We start from the raw sequence: 17,428 nt of genomic DNA, 5'->3' as shown, positions 1-17,428 counted from the left end.
CAGGAAAATACCTTGAAATTTTGTGGTAACGTGTATTCCAGTGTACTCTAGGTTAACGGTTAAAGTGAACTTTAACGAAATATGACTCCTAAGCAAGTTCATTGAAGTCGAAGTTTCACCAACAAGTATTTTGAAAACAGGAAGATAAAAAAAAAACTATATTTCTTTCAGATATTCTTCCTGTGCTAATAACGAGCATTCTGGTAGTTAATTCTAAAGCAGATGGATGCTAAATGCAAGTGAATGTTCAATGATGGATCTGGTGGAATGAACCCTATATTGGGAAGAAACGAGAACTCACTAGGTTCGTCTAACAAGCTCATATATATCGTAAAATTGAATCAGGAATCGTTCAAACAACAGATGCATACTTTATCGCTGAGTCAGGGTGTACTGTTTTAATATGTGTTTGTTAAAAAACGATGTTTTATTTTTTTTAAAAAAAAAAGTTTAATATTTGTTTATTAAGATTCTGTATTGAAGCTCGGAAATTGCAATTAAAGAAACTAGTAAATTAAGAACAGTAATAATAATCGATTTTAACTTTGAAACTTAGTTTTTAATAAATAAAAAAATGCCTTTATATGTAGGAATTTTGTAAATCACATTTACTTTAGTAATGTTTATGGTGGAGCTTACAGGTTTTTACCATCATCGAAATATGTGTATTTAAAAATAAAAGCTTATAACTGATGGAAGCAGCATAACATATAAAGCTATAGAGTTTATACCTTTTATAAGGGAAGATGAGATCACCAAGTTGAACTTTTTATTTAATATCGTAGGTGCAGGTGATTTAAACGTACGACTTGAGAAGTATCTCTATTTCGTAAATTTGTTAAGTAGAATTTAATCTTTATAGAGGAAACTGATTATCTGTGAAACTACTAACTTCGAGATGTGTTCAAAAACTGAGTATTAATGTAAAAATGTAAGCACTTAACCAAGGTTTTTTTAAAACTAAAATTATCACGAACGATTGGCAGGTACTCTGTCGTAACATCTTCGTAAATTACAATAAGATGTGATATAGTCAATACGATTGAAAGTTGCGTAGTAATTATTGTTACTAAAGTAAGGGTGAATGACTATCTGTTGTAATGTTAATCATATTTCTTATATTACATCGAGTAATTATTTTTTAACAACTCATGCTTATTGCAGCGCATTTAGTATTGATCCATTGTAGATTTACGAACTAAGATAACAGAGTGTAACATGTCTCATTTTCACTTAACATTGAGGCCTCTTCACTTTTTCTACGACAGTTTTTTTTAAGAATGTAATTTTTAAATTGGTTTTTACCTCACAAATAATTATCATTATTAAGACAAATGTTTAATACTGAGAATTTATTTACGATATTTCGAAACAAAATACATTGTTTTCTTCTTATTCCCTCAACGTAATCTAATGAAACCTAATGTAATCTAACCTTTACAGAATAGTAAAACAGAAACAATCTAACTCAAAGAATTCTTCTAGGAACGAGAAAGAGCTGGAAAATTTTGGCTTACAATAATTTAAAGAAGACGCAACGACAGGATACCTACCAATCGTTCGTTATAATTTTAGTAAAATAAAAAAATCGTGACTAAATGATTAAATTAATACATCTAATTCTTTTAGTAAGTCGTGAGATTAGTATTTTCACAGACAATCAGTTTTTTCTATAAATTTTCAATGCTAGTTGGCAAATGTACGAAATAGAGATACTTTTCATTCCATAAGTATAAATCACCCATACCTACAACATTAAATAAAAAATCAACTTGGTGATCTCATATTTCCTTACAAAAGATATAAACTTTATGTTAGTTTTATATGTTATGCTTCCTGTCTGCATCAGTTATATGCTTTTATTTTTAAATAAACGTATTTTGATGTTGGTAAAAAACTGCAAGCTTCACCACAAAAATTACTGTAATAAATGTGATTTGCTAAATATTTAATATACTATCCGGAGGAATATACTTTTCCGAGGGCTTAGATAATTTAAAGTCAGTTAGTGAAGGCTAACAGAATTTCATGGATTTTAATACTGTACAGATCTTAAACAAGAGAATGTATTGATTAAATGTATTTCTAAGTTTATAAAAGCAAAGGCCTAGCTTGATTTTCTGCACTTTGACTTAATAAAGGCCTAACAACAAAAAGATGTAACTAATCTAATGTAATTCTAAGACAAAATTTATAAAAGTAAAGGCCTAACATGATGTTCTACAGTCGTCTGCATCAAGTATGTACTTAATTGCGGATTAATACGTCCTTAATTTCTACATATAAAGGCTATTATATATAGTTATAGTAGTTCCTCTTTAAAACACTATCTGTTTAATTTTTGAACTCTAAACATATTAAATTTCCTTGGAGCATGTTAGAAGATTAAAAATCCGTTAGGAGTGCACTACTGAGTAGTGGTTAAAGGCTGTGGATGTCATATGGGTTCTATTCTTCTTTGCTTTGCTGTAACGTAAGAATATGAAGGAAAAGTGCAATCTACTTGGAATATATTTCTGTCCTGTCATGAAATACTAAAAATAAACAACTTTACGTTGATCAGCTTAAAAAAGAAAATAGCTTTGAGCTTCTAATATTTGAAACTTGTCAAGCAGGATGCTGGACCCAATAACTCGCGTTCCTTCATGTCTGTCGAAAGCTTTAGAGTAATCTATTTTTAAAATAATAAAAAGTGTCGTGTTGTTAACGAAGACATCTATTTTCTAAAAACAAGACCAGAGAAAATACAAGAAACATAATAGTCAAAGTACATAACACGTAAAACCTTGAAACAAACCTCGCACAGAATAAATAAATAAACAAAAAAGAAGCAAATAATGAGAGAATTTAAATATAACACCAGAAGACATTTTAGCAATAGTACAAAGCAACAGAACTACTTACCATATTCGGTGATGCTGTCCGACGCATGGGGTTCCGCCCTGTTCCTTTACAGATTTCCTCTTGCATTTTGTTCTTGTGGTGATCGCTTCTTTTTTCTCTCTTTTTTTAAAAATATTCTTTTTGAAAAAGTTTTTCCTTATTGTCTATCGGCTGGTTTCCTTGGCAACCGGTTAATAATAACAACAACAAACAACGATCAGTCACTTATTTCGTAAAAGATAGGTTTCCACAGCACTTCGATGGGTAAAAAAAGTTCAAGAACAAATCAGGACTTCATCGCAGTTAGGTAGTTAAAGACTCTTTCGCTACCAAGGTCAGGTACAAAAAGCTACAATTTTAACGGAACTCATGCTTTTGCAGTGTGTGTGTGTGTGTGTGTGTGTGTGTGTGTGTGTGTGTGTGTGTGCTTGTTTAAAAGAGAAGCGATACGTACATACGAACAGACTAATAATTAAGTACTAAATCGAACCTGACACATGTATTTTTTTTTAAGTAGACGATAACTAAACGAGTATAATTTTAATTCATATTTGCTGCATTTCGTTACTAAATTGTTACTCAAGTATACTGAAAATCCAATTATAGAATTTTAGTAGACCCCTTTCCTTCCCCCTCAAACCAGGAGATATTTCAACTGAATCCGTATAACGAGCAACAACATCCAGTTCCTGTTTTGTACCCTCGTTAAGGTCACCTCATAGTCATTGTTACCGCAGAACGTCTTTTTTTCTTTCCTACACATTTCTTTTTTTTTTCCCTTGCTGTCTTTTGATCTGAAGGTTGCTCTCGCCGGCCTTTGCATCCCGAGGCCGTTGTGCGTCTTTTTATACATACGAATATACTGTACGTACCTACATGTACGAGAAACTTGTGCATGTGTGGCTATGCGAGTGAGTGTATATACGTCTATGCATGTTTTCATTGTGCGATTGCACAGCTTCCTTTTTTCTTTTTTTTTCTACACATGTGAGCTTCCTTTACATAGAAGGAGAAGATAGCTTAGGTAAGAACACAGCTTCTCTGCTGGTGCTATGGACCGGAGTAGATTGTGTGTGTGGTAGATCTAACTCGAGCATGCTGGGAACGTACATGCTTCACTAGAGAATACTTGTTTCGCTAAAAGGTCAAGTGTAAAGAAAAAAAAAACAAGAAGCACGTTGTCAAACTCCGACCGGCAAGGTCTTATTACGTAAAATGAACGGTAAGCACATTCCATCCATATCTCAATACACATATATAAACAAAACTCAAAAACCTTCAATGAATATTTACTGTTTTCCTTTTGACTATAATCAGTCTGTGTCCTATCCTAGAACTAGTGTCACTGGAATGTAATTCTACCAAAAATTCAACCTAGAACTTGTTCTGAACTAAAACATGTTTAATTGGTTTTCGTGGTAAGAATAAAAGAACCGGAGTTACCTGTCAGGTTACTGCCACTCTTAATTGGTAATTCCTCGTTTCTGGTAGCTGGTAAGGATAGGAGTAAAATGGTCCAAGCCGCGATATGAACTGTCACTTTGTAAAACAAAATCACAACTCGTTCACCGATTGAAACTATTGTTACTTCCTTGTTTCTATTATATATAGAAGAACTCTTTCGTTCGACAGTCTTGAGTCAGAATAAGCAAAACGCAAGAATTCACCATTTCTACTGTGCAAAATCGGGACCGAATACTTGATGTTTCCTTTTTTATCCTTTTCTAAAACGCCGAAGAAACAGTTCAACTACTTGAATTTTCTTCGCAGACTGGCCACAGACTTTTCTTTCAGATTCTTGTGTTGTCTGATGTCTGGATCCCGCGCCTCAAACCTTCAGCCTTCGTGTCCTCGCACGACTGGTGACCAATGAGGAGTCTGGTCAGCTCTTTCAGACAGCCAATGGCTGGTTGAAGATGGTCCTGAAGATGAGGGCGTACTCGGCTGCCTCGGCACGAAATTGGAGGGAAGGCAATGCACTTTAGTGTCGTGGAGACCGCAACGACCTCAAACCCTCTGACACATCACAATTTCTTCAACCCTTTTTCGTTCTCTCATGCAGAACTGAGAAGAGTTTTTTTTTCGTTAAATCGAGCTTAAGGTCTACTTAACAGGCACAGACTTCAACCATTATATTCTATTTTTTTTTAAATTATTATATTTAGAGTATGTAAAAGAAATTGACTTCTCTTATCGAAAATCAAAGCAGAATTGTTAAGAAGGATAAAAGTGATTTTTCTTCTTTCGATTAATCAATTGAAGGAACAAAAGTTACTTCATCTTTGAAAGGTTGAGAACAATCTCGGAACTTTAAGAACTTTAATTTCAGTTTCCCACTCCCTTTCTGCAAAAAAAATTTCTTAGTGACTTTAAAAAAAAATCTCTCCCACTTCAACAATTTTTTCTGAAGATTCCAAATGCGCTTTTTGCATTTCGTGAAAGTATGAAGCATAAAATATAATCATAAATAACAGAAATACAAGAGATGCCACTACAAAATTTATATTAGGCAGAATTTATTATATAATTCTACTAAGATTTATTTATTTTATTTATTGGCAAGTATACTACAGGCTTTACATTCAATAGCAGTCAAGCATTTATATACTGTCTTTTTATATACTATACTATCTTTTACTATCTTTTATATACTATCTTTTTCAATTTCTTAGCTGTGGCATAAGTATAAAGTGTCTATTATTATTATTATTATTATTATTATTATTATTATTATTATTATTATTATTATTATTATTACGATGCTACTAAAACAAGCGCGGTTGTTCATATTGTAAATTGTTGAAGGTATTGGTTTTGGGTTTCGTACAGTAGAAAATAATTTTTTTTTATTTCTTGTTTTCTATAACGAGTCCTTAATTTTAATTTCATTAAGAAGATTTTAAGCTATCAATTTTGTTGTATAAGAATGTATTAATAAATGGGACATCGTTGTCTGTTCTGGAATTTTTTTCTATCATTAGCTGATGAGGAAATGAAAATATATGATTATTCCTCAAAAATTATTTACTGCTGACTAAAAAGAAATCGAAAGGCAGTTAGTGTCAATCTTTAATGGATTCTCTACTAAAATGACAATATTTGCATCCTTTACTTTAAAGTATTTTTTAAAAATTTTACTTCATGTAATGATAAATCAACGTTGCAGTCGCAAAGTTGTCCTGGGATAGGTAATGATTTTTTAGGGAGAAGGGGGCTTTTTACATACGAAAAAGTAAATTAAAAGTCTTTCAGAATATGAGAGCATATTATTATTATTATTATTATTATTATTATTATTATTATTATTATTATTATTATTATTATTATTATTATTATTATTATTATTATTATTATTATTATTATTTTAAAAACAATTTCTTAGATCTGAGAAACCGTTTCTTATCTGTACACCGAGACAATATTTTCTTAGAAATGAAATTTGGCAATTCTCATTCATAAGGAAAGTAACAGTATATTTTCTCGTTTCGCTTTATACAAACTCATCCACTTTTCTTCATTTCTCATTAATGAGAGTTTCAAACTCTTGTTTCTAAGAAAAGATATTCTCCGTGCACAGATAAGAAAGGGTTTCTCAAATTTAAGAAAGTATTCTTTAACAGTGTATTATACTTTCGGTATGCTACCTTATTGAATAACTGTTTTGATAGTACCTGAAGTTAGAATCAAACGTTTTAGGAAATGTACCAGTGAACTATTCATAAGGAAACAATAAATGTTTATGGAAGTGCATTTGTTTGACTTTGCGTTGATGTATAGGTAAAAAATAATTATTTAACTAAAAACGGAGAAAAAATACCAAACTCAGACACTATTATGCAATAGTCTAGTAGTAAATTCTAAACTGTATGATCCAGTTAGGAAAATGAAACCAAATAGATGAATCATTCAAATTATTTAATTATTTTAACGTGTTAAAATGGTTTAAAATGTTCTTAAAAGGACTTTCATTTTATATTCTATTATAATTTTCTTCATTTATTGTAAATATTAAACAAGTTTAATGAGAACATAACAGAGAAACCGAGCCGGGCTCTCAGTTGCCCCTTCGTGGCTATACCCTTGGGTTAACTTTTCTGTAGATAAAAAATTAAACATAATTTCACATAGTAGAACTTCGTGTACTTCCCACTTTTCGCCTTGAATTGACGAAGTTCAAGAGGTGTCATATATTCTTGTCCGTTTCTCTAATTGGACAACTTGGAAAAACTTCAATAATTTGATGCACATATTGTATTTTAAATGTCTTCCGTAAAATTCTTAGTGTGTAGAGTGTATTTTTGAAATAAACAGTTTTTAGCTTATGGTAATTCATGTATAAAATTACATGATTGAATTTCAAGCTGAAACAAACAAACAAAAGAACAAACATAAAATAAAAAGAGACAGTAATCAAATACGCATAAATCGATTGTCTAACATGCGCCAATAACTGTTAAAGAGCTTCCTTGTGGCTATGGTTAGTGTACATGTGTTCGATTCCCAGTTGGAAATTAAGTTGTACGGATCCCACCTTAACCCGTAGGTCCATGTTTCATATGGCTGGTTCCAGTGAATAACCGGCTAAATCGGAAAAGTAAATTTTACAGGAGATCAGTTTAAAGGTAAATTTTACAATAGTTACCAGGCTAATTTTGACACAACCAAATGGTGTAACTTCCTCAATTTTATGAATTCGTCTTTGCCGCTTCTACAGAATGTAGAACTCACCAAAAGAAGCTTATACCTGTAAAATCTCAATTTTTTTTTTTAAAAAAAAGTCGATTTAGCCGGTTATTCACTGGAACCAGCCTAAATACTGAAATGGACGTTAAACTCTAAAACCAATCAACCAACAGCTGTTAAAGTAAAAATATCGTGTAAGTTATAACCATGTATCAGAAATTTTCATTGATATGATTGAAAGTAAACAGATTTCTTTTTAACAGTCTGATCAGGTTACAAGGACGTTCCTATTTCTCTAGTCCACTTAGAAGATTTCAATATTTACTTTGCACAAGATTCCACAAATAATAGTATCTATTTTGATACGTCCCTTTTCACACAGTTTCGCAAGACCCTTGTTTCCACAGCTGTGCTAACAAAGAATAAAACCAAAGCCAAAGTATTGTCTATATAGCGAAATATATTACGTTTGAAATTAATATGTATCCTTAGGAAATATTCCTGAATATTCAAATCTTTTATAGTACGTTTCAAAACATAACGTCTTCAGTAGCAGCAGATATGTCTATTTACCAGGCAGCACTCTATTTACGCACTAGAACTAGGCTCTTAAGTGTGGATTACCTAATATATTACAGTTTTCTTTCTACTGAGATAGTAATTACTTTCAGGTGTATGTCTTGAAATGAACTGTACAAATAATAGATACTGTTAGTGCTCAATAGCAAGATAGTATTATCTTAATTTCAGCATTATTATGGCGGGGATAGATAACGCAGATCCTCGAGAGGTTGCTTACAAGAGGCAGAAGTTATAGCTGTCTCGTCTCGAAAGGGTATCGCGAAAGAGACGTCTCGTTTCGGAAACTGTACCTGCTTTTTTGGAAGAGCTTTGCATCGTCTCATCTCACCCCTTCACTCGAGTCTTCATTTTTGTAGTGTGAAGCAAATCTAATTGAATTTTAAATTGATAACTTATTTTCAATAATAATAATAATAATAATAATAATAATAATAATAATAATAATAATAATAATAATAATAATAATAATATATAAGAAAATAGTAAAAAGAGGGACACTAATATAAAACACAATGTAGATAAAAGTCAACTAAGCAGAAATAATTCTTTGTCAAAACTGTAAAAGTTACCAAGCTCTCTCTCCCTATCTATATATAAAAAAAAAAAAAAAAAAAAACAGCAGTCTTAAATTTATATATTAGCTTAATATTTCTAAATGTTATTACTTAAAATTTATCAGTCAGATCTCATAATATTTTCCCTTACTTAATACAGTAAGTCTAAGTTAATGTGCTTAAATAATCTGTCAATCTTTTTAAAATTTCACATTTCCAATTCAGAGGAACTAAAATCGTGCTATTTCTTACGCTGTCATTTGGTACTTTAAAACCTGTGTTTCGTAAACAGCATTCACTGGTAGAAACACTATCTAGTATTTTTTGCATGCATACTTTGTCAAAATAATAATAATAATAATAATAATAATAATAATAATAATAATAATAATAATAATAATAATAATAATAATAATAATAATAATAATAATAATAATAATAATATTAATAGTGATTTTTTCAACACAAATTCTAGAGTTAAATGCGGCCTAGAGGTCTAGTGGTTATTGCGTTACCCTTTGGTACACATGGTTCTGGGTTCGATTCGGGAGCACGAAAAATTTAATTTCACAATAAATCACTTTCATTAATCATCTATTTCCTGTGGCCTAAAGGGTATAACAGTGGAACTTTAAATTAAAGAAACGGAGTTAAATGCTGCCTAGGGTTGAAGACGAATAATCATAAGTATTAACTGAAAAAAAAACTATTGATTGATATATATTGCTTTGTCATGATTACATACTCCTTAAGGGCAAGCATATGAAATTAGCTGTTCCAGTTTATATTACTAATTTTCCGGTTTGGATTTTTTTATTCTTAAAAAAATGTTAAAATTCTTATTAGAATAAGAAGTAACCGCTTTAATGGTTATCCAAAAAAAATAATACTGTAGTTCCACTGATTTTTACATTTATTATTGTTTAAAGAAAAAAGTATCCAAATATGATAAATATATCAATCGATATACATATATATATCTTATAAAATTGAACACAATTGTATGAGTGGGTTTAAAATCTAATGTGTAGTTTTTGAGAAAATCAATTAAAATTAATTTGTTTTGTTTAAAATTTAAAAATTGATGCTGCACGAATGATGCTATCTATTAATATTCAACTGAATTGTAACCCTCACTGAGCTTTTCATTGTGATACTAATAAGATCAAAGTACATAGTATAGTTAATGAGGTATAACTTTCAATTATCCTTTTGTATTAGTATTTAATGTTTAAAGTTTATGCATTTCCAGCACGTCCGTAAACATCCCAAAAATGTAGGGAGGAGCCGGTAGAATTTATGGGGGGGGGCGATCCAACCATATTATAATTCATTTGGAAGCCTACCGTGAAAATTTTAGGGGCCAGTAAAAATTTAGGGGGTGCGCCCCCTAGCTCCCCGTGGATACAGATGATAGGTAATATCAAACTTAACAAAATAATATGTTTGAGGTTAAATTTCTGTGCATATGTTTTGAGAAAAAAATAAACGAAAATTAATAATTAATTGCGAGTTCTTATTCTGCTAGAAAATATTGTTTATTTGTTTATGGACTATATATATATATATATATATATATTGCCGAATTTAGGAGTGCATCTGCCTCCTTCGTTGTAAATATATAGTGTCTAAACTGAGAAGCCAGCAGTGAAAAGTACCGATACTTTCATAAGGTCTCAGTACGACACAACTATCATTCATATTACAAGTATCTCATGATTTAAAGAAATTCCTGACCTAAAGCAGCAAGCTAATTGTATACTGATACAAAGTGGCTGTGGCTCAGTTGGTAAAGTGTTGACTTTGTTTGAGTTCGATTTTCCAGAACAGACACTGAGCATTTCCAGGGCAATTCATCGTTCACACCACAGATGCCTAAAGGCATTAAAAATTCAAATAATTCAAATGTAATGGTAATTATTGGTGCACTCCTCGTGAGAAAATTCTGGATCCGACCATATATATATATATATATATTGTATCTATGGTTGTTTATGCAGGGTGCCATTTATACTCCTAACAATAGTACATATACGCTTAATAGTTACTCAATGCTACTTGTACAGTTTACAATATTATTAGAGTTTACTGAAATTTAAAAAGTGTCCAAAGACGATATACGTATATATATATATATATATACCAAACGATAGATCTTAACGATTGAGCTGAACAGAATGATGTGCGTAGCTTAAAACCACATGCACAGCTTTCAAGAAAATTGCGAAAAAATAGTTTATTTTGTAAAGCTAACAAAATGGACGCTATACGAGAACTACACTATTTAATGAGATGAATCTAATCCTTAAACATACTCTCATCAATACTTTTTTTTTTTTTTTTTTTACCATGACTAGACATCGGATTTTTCTGCACTTAAAATTTATGAAATATGCAAGTAACTATGCTGTTAAGTGTGTTAAAATATGCACTATATGCACTTAATATGCACTAACAACGCAAAAAAAGAGAGCATTTTCAAAGTTGTGACACAATTTTGTAGTTCTAACATCGAAGGTTTGCTTTACCTTCAGAATTTATTTTTTATGACAGTTACAGTTTATATACTCCTAACATGATCTCTAGTTTTTATTCACAATTGTATTTTAAAGTAGATTTACTTTACACGAAATATTAGGAGCCTCACTTTTCTACACGTTTTCGCTGTACAAAAAAAAAAAAAAAAAAAAAAAATCCTTTCCGTTTTCAAGAATTTAGTCCTTTCCGTAATTCGCCTCACAGTATATCACAAAATGCTTCTCTTCATTTTTTGGCGTCTGTGACATTTGTAGCCACAGAATGACTTGTTAACGTGAATAGATGTTATTGGACAATATTTATACAGAGGAGCAAGCTTGGTATCTATATTTTTTTTTTTTTGGAAGGTTGAAATTTAACCCTTGAAAGGTATTTTACCATGGTTTAAACTGTTTTGTAATCGAAGTTTCTGGTAATAGCATTCGTCTTTTTTTTTTTCCATAGAGCTCCTAAATAGGAACTGATTGGAGCTTGTGCTGAACTTCAACTAGAGCTAAGCATTCACTGAACAGCAGTCTTCGTGTCTCTTGTTTCCGAATAGATGTGGAGACGATATTAAAATGTCTATCATTATCAGATTTCTCTTAAGAGGCTCTATCACTGCGAAATTAAAATACCGCTAATTTTACAGTAATTACTTGATATCTTCAAACAGATAAAAGATAATTGAAAATTTGAACAAGACCTCCCTATACAATGTTATTTTGCATGAGTTACCGTTATCACGAATCACCTAGTAGCTTTCCGTTTGCAGTTATTTAGAAACGCGAAAATTACTGCCGATTTTCTAAATGGTTGGAAATCGAAAGCAGATAAGTGAGTCGTGATAACGGTATCTCACGTAACATAATATTGTCTAGGGAGGCCTTGTTCCACTTTTAGATTATCTTTAATCTATTGGAAGATATCACACAATTACTTTAAAATTAGCGGTATTGTAATTTCGCAGTGATAGAGCCTTTTAACGTCTTGACATAGACATTAAAAGTACTAAAAACAAACTAAAACTGGATTTATTCCATACTATAAGCATACATCTGAAATAAAAAAAAAAAAAAAACAGAATATGCTGAATTTGCCCTTAAGCATTAATATGTGCTCTAACCTTTGAAATGCACTATAAAACTTTAAATTCGAGCTTTATTATTGTCGTTAGAAACTCCTAACAAGTTTACAGAGATGCATATAAGCAAACAAAATATGTATTTACACAAAAATCCGATGCCTAATCATGATATTAACAAGACAACAGGAGAGTACATAGTGTGGATAATGAAATATAAACTAAAATAATCATTAATTCTTTAAATTTTAATTTATGTTTAATTATGTAAAACATTTATTAAAAGATATGTCAGACATAAATCAAAACAATAGGTCAGATAAGCTAAAGAGAAGGCAAATTTTTATCTGGATGATTTTTTAAAGCAAAATAGAAAATGAAGAATTTTTTGTTGCACTAGAAGATGTAACGTTTGTTGCCTATTACTTGACAGTTTTTATTTGGTTGAAACGAATTATTGCTTATTTATGTTCTGCATGTGTAGCCATTGGCTGGTAAGGAACTGTATCATGAAGAACGTGCTACAGGGTACGCTTGGTGACAGGAAAAAAATAGAGAGAGGGTCAAAACAAACTTCAATTAATGGAAGATATCGAAACAGAAAAATCGTATGTGAAGAAGAGGTTAGTGAAACACCGTGGAGCATGGAAGCTTCTCAGTTGCAGGAAGTGGCAGAATGACTATGATGATGATGATGATGCATATGTAGCAAAACACTCTTAAGCAGCAAATTGTGTCTATTGTTGTTTCGTTTTTTTCGTAACGGTGACACACAGAATCCTTTCGCTCAGACTACAGTAATTAATTATTTTTGATTTTTTTAAAAATAACAGTGAATAGTCCTAATTTGGAAATTGGATAATTGCTTCGATCTATTATTTGATTAACGGATATTGATTCAAATGATTATTATTTGAATAATAAATATTCCGAAACTAAACTGCAAAGTAAGTAATTATTCTAAATTTATTTGAATAAACGATAATTTTCGAATAGCTATTATAACATCTTCTATTTGCTCAGTGGTTATTACCATAGAATAACGAATAATTACTTGGGTAGCGGCTAATTTTTCGAATGATTATTTGAATAACGAATACATTTTCGAATGATTGTTATTAGAATAACGGATAATTATTTGAATATCGGATATCTGTTCGAATGATTATTTATATAACGGATAACCTTTCTAATGATTATTATTAGAATAACGGATATTTGTTCGAATGATTATTTGAATAACGGATCATTGTTGGAATGATTATTATTAGAATAACGGATAATTGTTTAGATAATGGATATTTGTTTGAGTGATTGTTTGGATAACGGATAATTGATTGAATGATTATTATGAGACTACCGGATAATTATTTGGATAAAGGATATTTATTCGAATGATTTATTTGAATAAGGGATAATTATTCGAATGATTATTATTACAATAATGGATAATTATTTTGATAAGGATATTTCAATGATTATTTGAATAACGGATATTTGTTCAAATGATTGTTTGAATATTGATGAATATTCAAATTATTATTTATATTATTATTTTTGCAATAATTATTTCAAACAGCAAACATTAAAAATAAGGCATTTATTGTAATTCAATTTTATTCTATTAACAGTGTTAACTGTAGCAGAACTGTAGCATACAATAACTGTCCAAGTTTCTACAAGATCATTGAAAATAATAGACTTGACTTCGAGATCATATAAATATTATAGAAAATAGACGAAAAGTCAATGAAAGTTCCTGTGAGAAACCTTTTTAGGTACACAGTATGAATATTTGCAAATTAGAAACCCTTCACAATATTATTTATTATCCTGCATCAAATCTGATTTAGCTTTCGTTATCGCACTACAGACTATATAGGTATACAGTTAATGCAATCCACAAATTCTGCAATTGTATCCAGAGCAGTGCAGACTTTATGAAACGTAAACTGAAATCAAGACTTTCGGAGATTTATTTTACGTGTCCTATAATATTTACAGAAATATATCATAGTCATGTTTTTTTTTTCAGTTTATTTATATTATTAGTTAAAAATTATTGAGCATACTGTATACATGCCATGTTAGTTTTTCAGTTCATCAATTTAGATGGAAAACAATTTTTAGTTTCCTCTTTTTAAATGAAATTAATTTTAATTGTTTGATTTTACAAATTCCTTCTTCAAATCCATTTGAATGTACCTTGCTTTGTAGGAAAATCTACAATGTTATTTTCGTTTAAGTAGGGAAGAGAAATATCCAAATATGGGATATATAGCAATCAAAAGATCTAATTAAGCCGAACAAAGAACATAGCAGAGTTTTTTGATAAAATCAAGAAGAAACAAACGAATTCGTTTGTAACTTAAAAATTGATGCTATACTAAAACTATGCTACCTTATTAAGGTGAAACTAATGCTGAAGAATACTATTATTAAGTTGTTCATTAAGATGCTAACAACACGATAGTACATTAGTATGATTAATGAGACGTAACTCAAAGTTATCATTATTTTTCTTTTAAGTTTAATTTCTAATTATCTGAAAGTAACGTCCAAAGTTGATATCAGTGGATAAGCGACATCAAATTGAACAAAGTTACATATTTGAGGTTAAAGTCTTACGCATAGCTTCCTAGAATATCGAGACAAGAAAACTCATTTTTATCTCGTGCGTTGCTAGTATTAATTTCATTTTTTTAAAATTCTGGTAAAAACATTATTTATTTAATTATGTTATGAATACTTAATAAAAAAAGGCTGTTAACTAACAGATTGTACTTATTGTTATTTGTTCTCCCAACACTAATACTCCTACCAATAACATTGATACGTCTATCTTTTAAGTATATAGGTATTACCTGACCAGGATATTAGTGCGGTTTTTCGTGGAGGGCGCTAGTGTTGTGTTTACATCAGTTTCTTGGTAAGCGCGGTGGGACAGGGGAACGGAGAGCGTCACTCTGCAGTGTATCCAACGATTTTCAAAAGTTGCAGTTTACATGTTATAAGTAGCCTAATCTGTTTCGCTTAATAAAGAACTCCATAAATTGTATAGTTGTTATTGAATGCAGTAATGGTTATTCCTGCAGTAATGCAGATGTATTGTGGATAATGGCATATGCATGGAAATTAACAATTTAAGAACAAGATAGCACACAAGTGAATTTCTACCGTGTATTAAGCGGATTATATAAAAAAATTGATTACGTTTTATTTGATTTCATTATAAAACAGTAGAAACCTGTGAAACTCAGTAATAAGATGTTAATGACTAAAAGATTAATTATGGGTTGGTAGCTTAGATACTTGCGCAACATCTTGTAACTAAGTTTAAATCAAGTTAAGGGTCGCGATGCTTGTATTTGTTTTAATGTAGGTCTATCGATTGACAACTAAATTATTTTCTTGAGTTGTAGCCAAGAAAGAATTCCAATACGTTTCCACTCGAGAACTGTGGAAGTCCTCTTCGTTGGTCTATAAGCTAGCGCATGTGCCTTTGTTGTACGTGGTTCTGGGTTGAAATCCCAGTGAGAGCTCAAAAATTAATTTTACCATCTTTCACTTTCATTAATCATCTGTCTCCTCTAGCATAAAGAGCATAATCATGGGACGTCAAACTAAAGAAATTTCATTTCATTTTTTCGATGAATGTGAACCCTTTGGGGGAAAAGGAAGTGAAGAAGAAATTTTCCTTAATTTTTTTAAAGGGCTACGGGATTGGATAGCTTGTCTTTCGGGATTGCCTTGTAAAACCTGATTACAATGCATCTTTCTTTTAGGATTATTATCGTAATCCAGCCTTTTGGTAAATGTGAAATAAAAGTATCGATAAAACATCAGCGTTTTGGTAATGTAACCATAAATATCATTGGTTCAGTACGCAATAGATTCACAAATTTTATTTATGAGTATAGAAATTCCCTTTGAACTCCCTCTAAATTTCTTTCAGACCCTAGGTCTCTTGTGACAAAGAATTAATTCTACTATCTGTTTTCATACACAATGTAATTTTGAAACTTGGGAGCCTAGTGTTGCCTTTGTGTCTGTAATACATAATTATTTGTCGATTGACTTCAGAAGACTGAGTTTAGCCCGTGAGCATAAGTTGCATATAGTTCAAACATATCAGATGTACGGTCTTGTTTAACAAATCCTGTGTGCACATATGAAATTCAAAGACAAAGGCAATCAATCGTCTTTAAACAGCTGTATTTTTATTTCAAGTGTAAGTACTAAAATGTGCTACGTATAGTTCCAAGAAGGGATCCTTAAAAAAAACTGAACTTACGTACCTAACATTGGCACTCAACTTCTTCTTCATGATTTAATGTAAGAAGCGGCCGCATGATTTCCGGCCAATTGTTTCATCGCCGGTAACTTTGAGCAATGAGATGGCAGTGGAAGACAAACTTCGTTCTTCTAACTTGATATTTTGAAAAACTTACGCAAGTGGTTTTGTTACTTAAATACATATCTATTCACTCTAATCAATTTCAAAAGTACCATTAACTTTATAATAACATAATGAATGTAAGAGTTACCATGAAAATTTTGTATTTCTTTTTTAATATGAAATTCATTTTTTTCTGAATTTCACTGGAGCTATAAGAAATCAATTGCCAGGCTCCCCACTTTAAATTTTAATCGCTCCCCTATCGCCTCCAATGTAACATTGGGTTTATTTCTTTTACATAAACTTTTCAAAATATGGTAGAAATACTGGATTTTTAAATTACCAAACCATGCTAAATAATGACAGGTTAGATATCAGAGAAAGTTATCTTTATCTACCATCTTAATTAGGAGCGGATTCAAATCTCCTTCGGAGGCGGTTAGATTATCAGTTTCTCTCTCACCAGTCTTTTGCAGCACATCCGAAAATGATCTCAATGCAAATTTGTTACTGAAGGTACTGTCAATCGATCGATCACATGGTCCAAATTGGTAGCAATTTCGAAGACGCCTTATCTCAAAACTACACAATAAAACTCTCTTTAAACAATGAAAGTGCAGTTACCAAAGTATTACTTTGATTCACAAAGATGAACTTCGAGGTTTTGTTAATAGGAGAAGTAGGAATTCATTAGATTCGAATGCTACGAAGTTCTTAGTATTTCTT

Source organism: Thermobia domestica, chromosome 11, assembly GCF_964235325.1.
Source record: "Thermobia domestica chromosome 11, izTheDome1.hap1.1, whole genome shotgun sequence".
NCBI lineage: Eukaryota > Metazoa > Arthropoda > Insecta > Zygentoma > Lepismatidae > Thermobia > Thermobia domestica.
Note: the sequence above shows the minus strand (reverse complement) of the source record.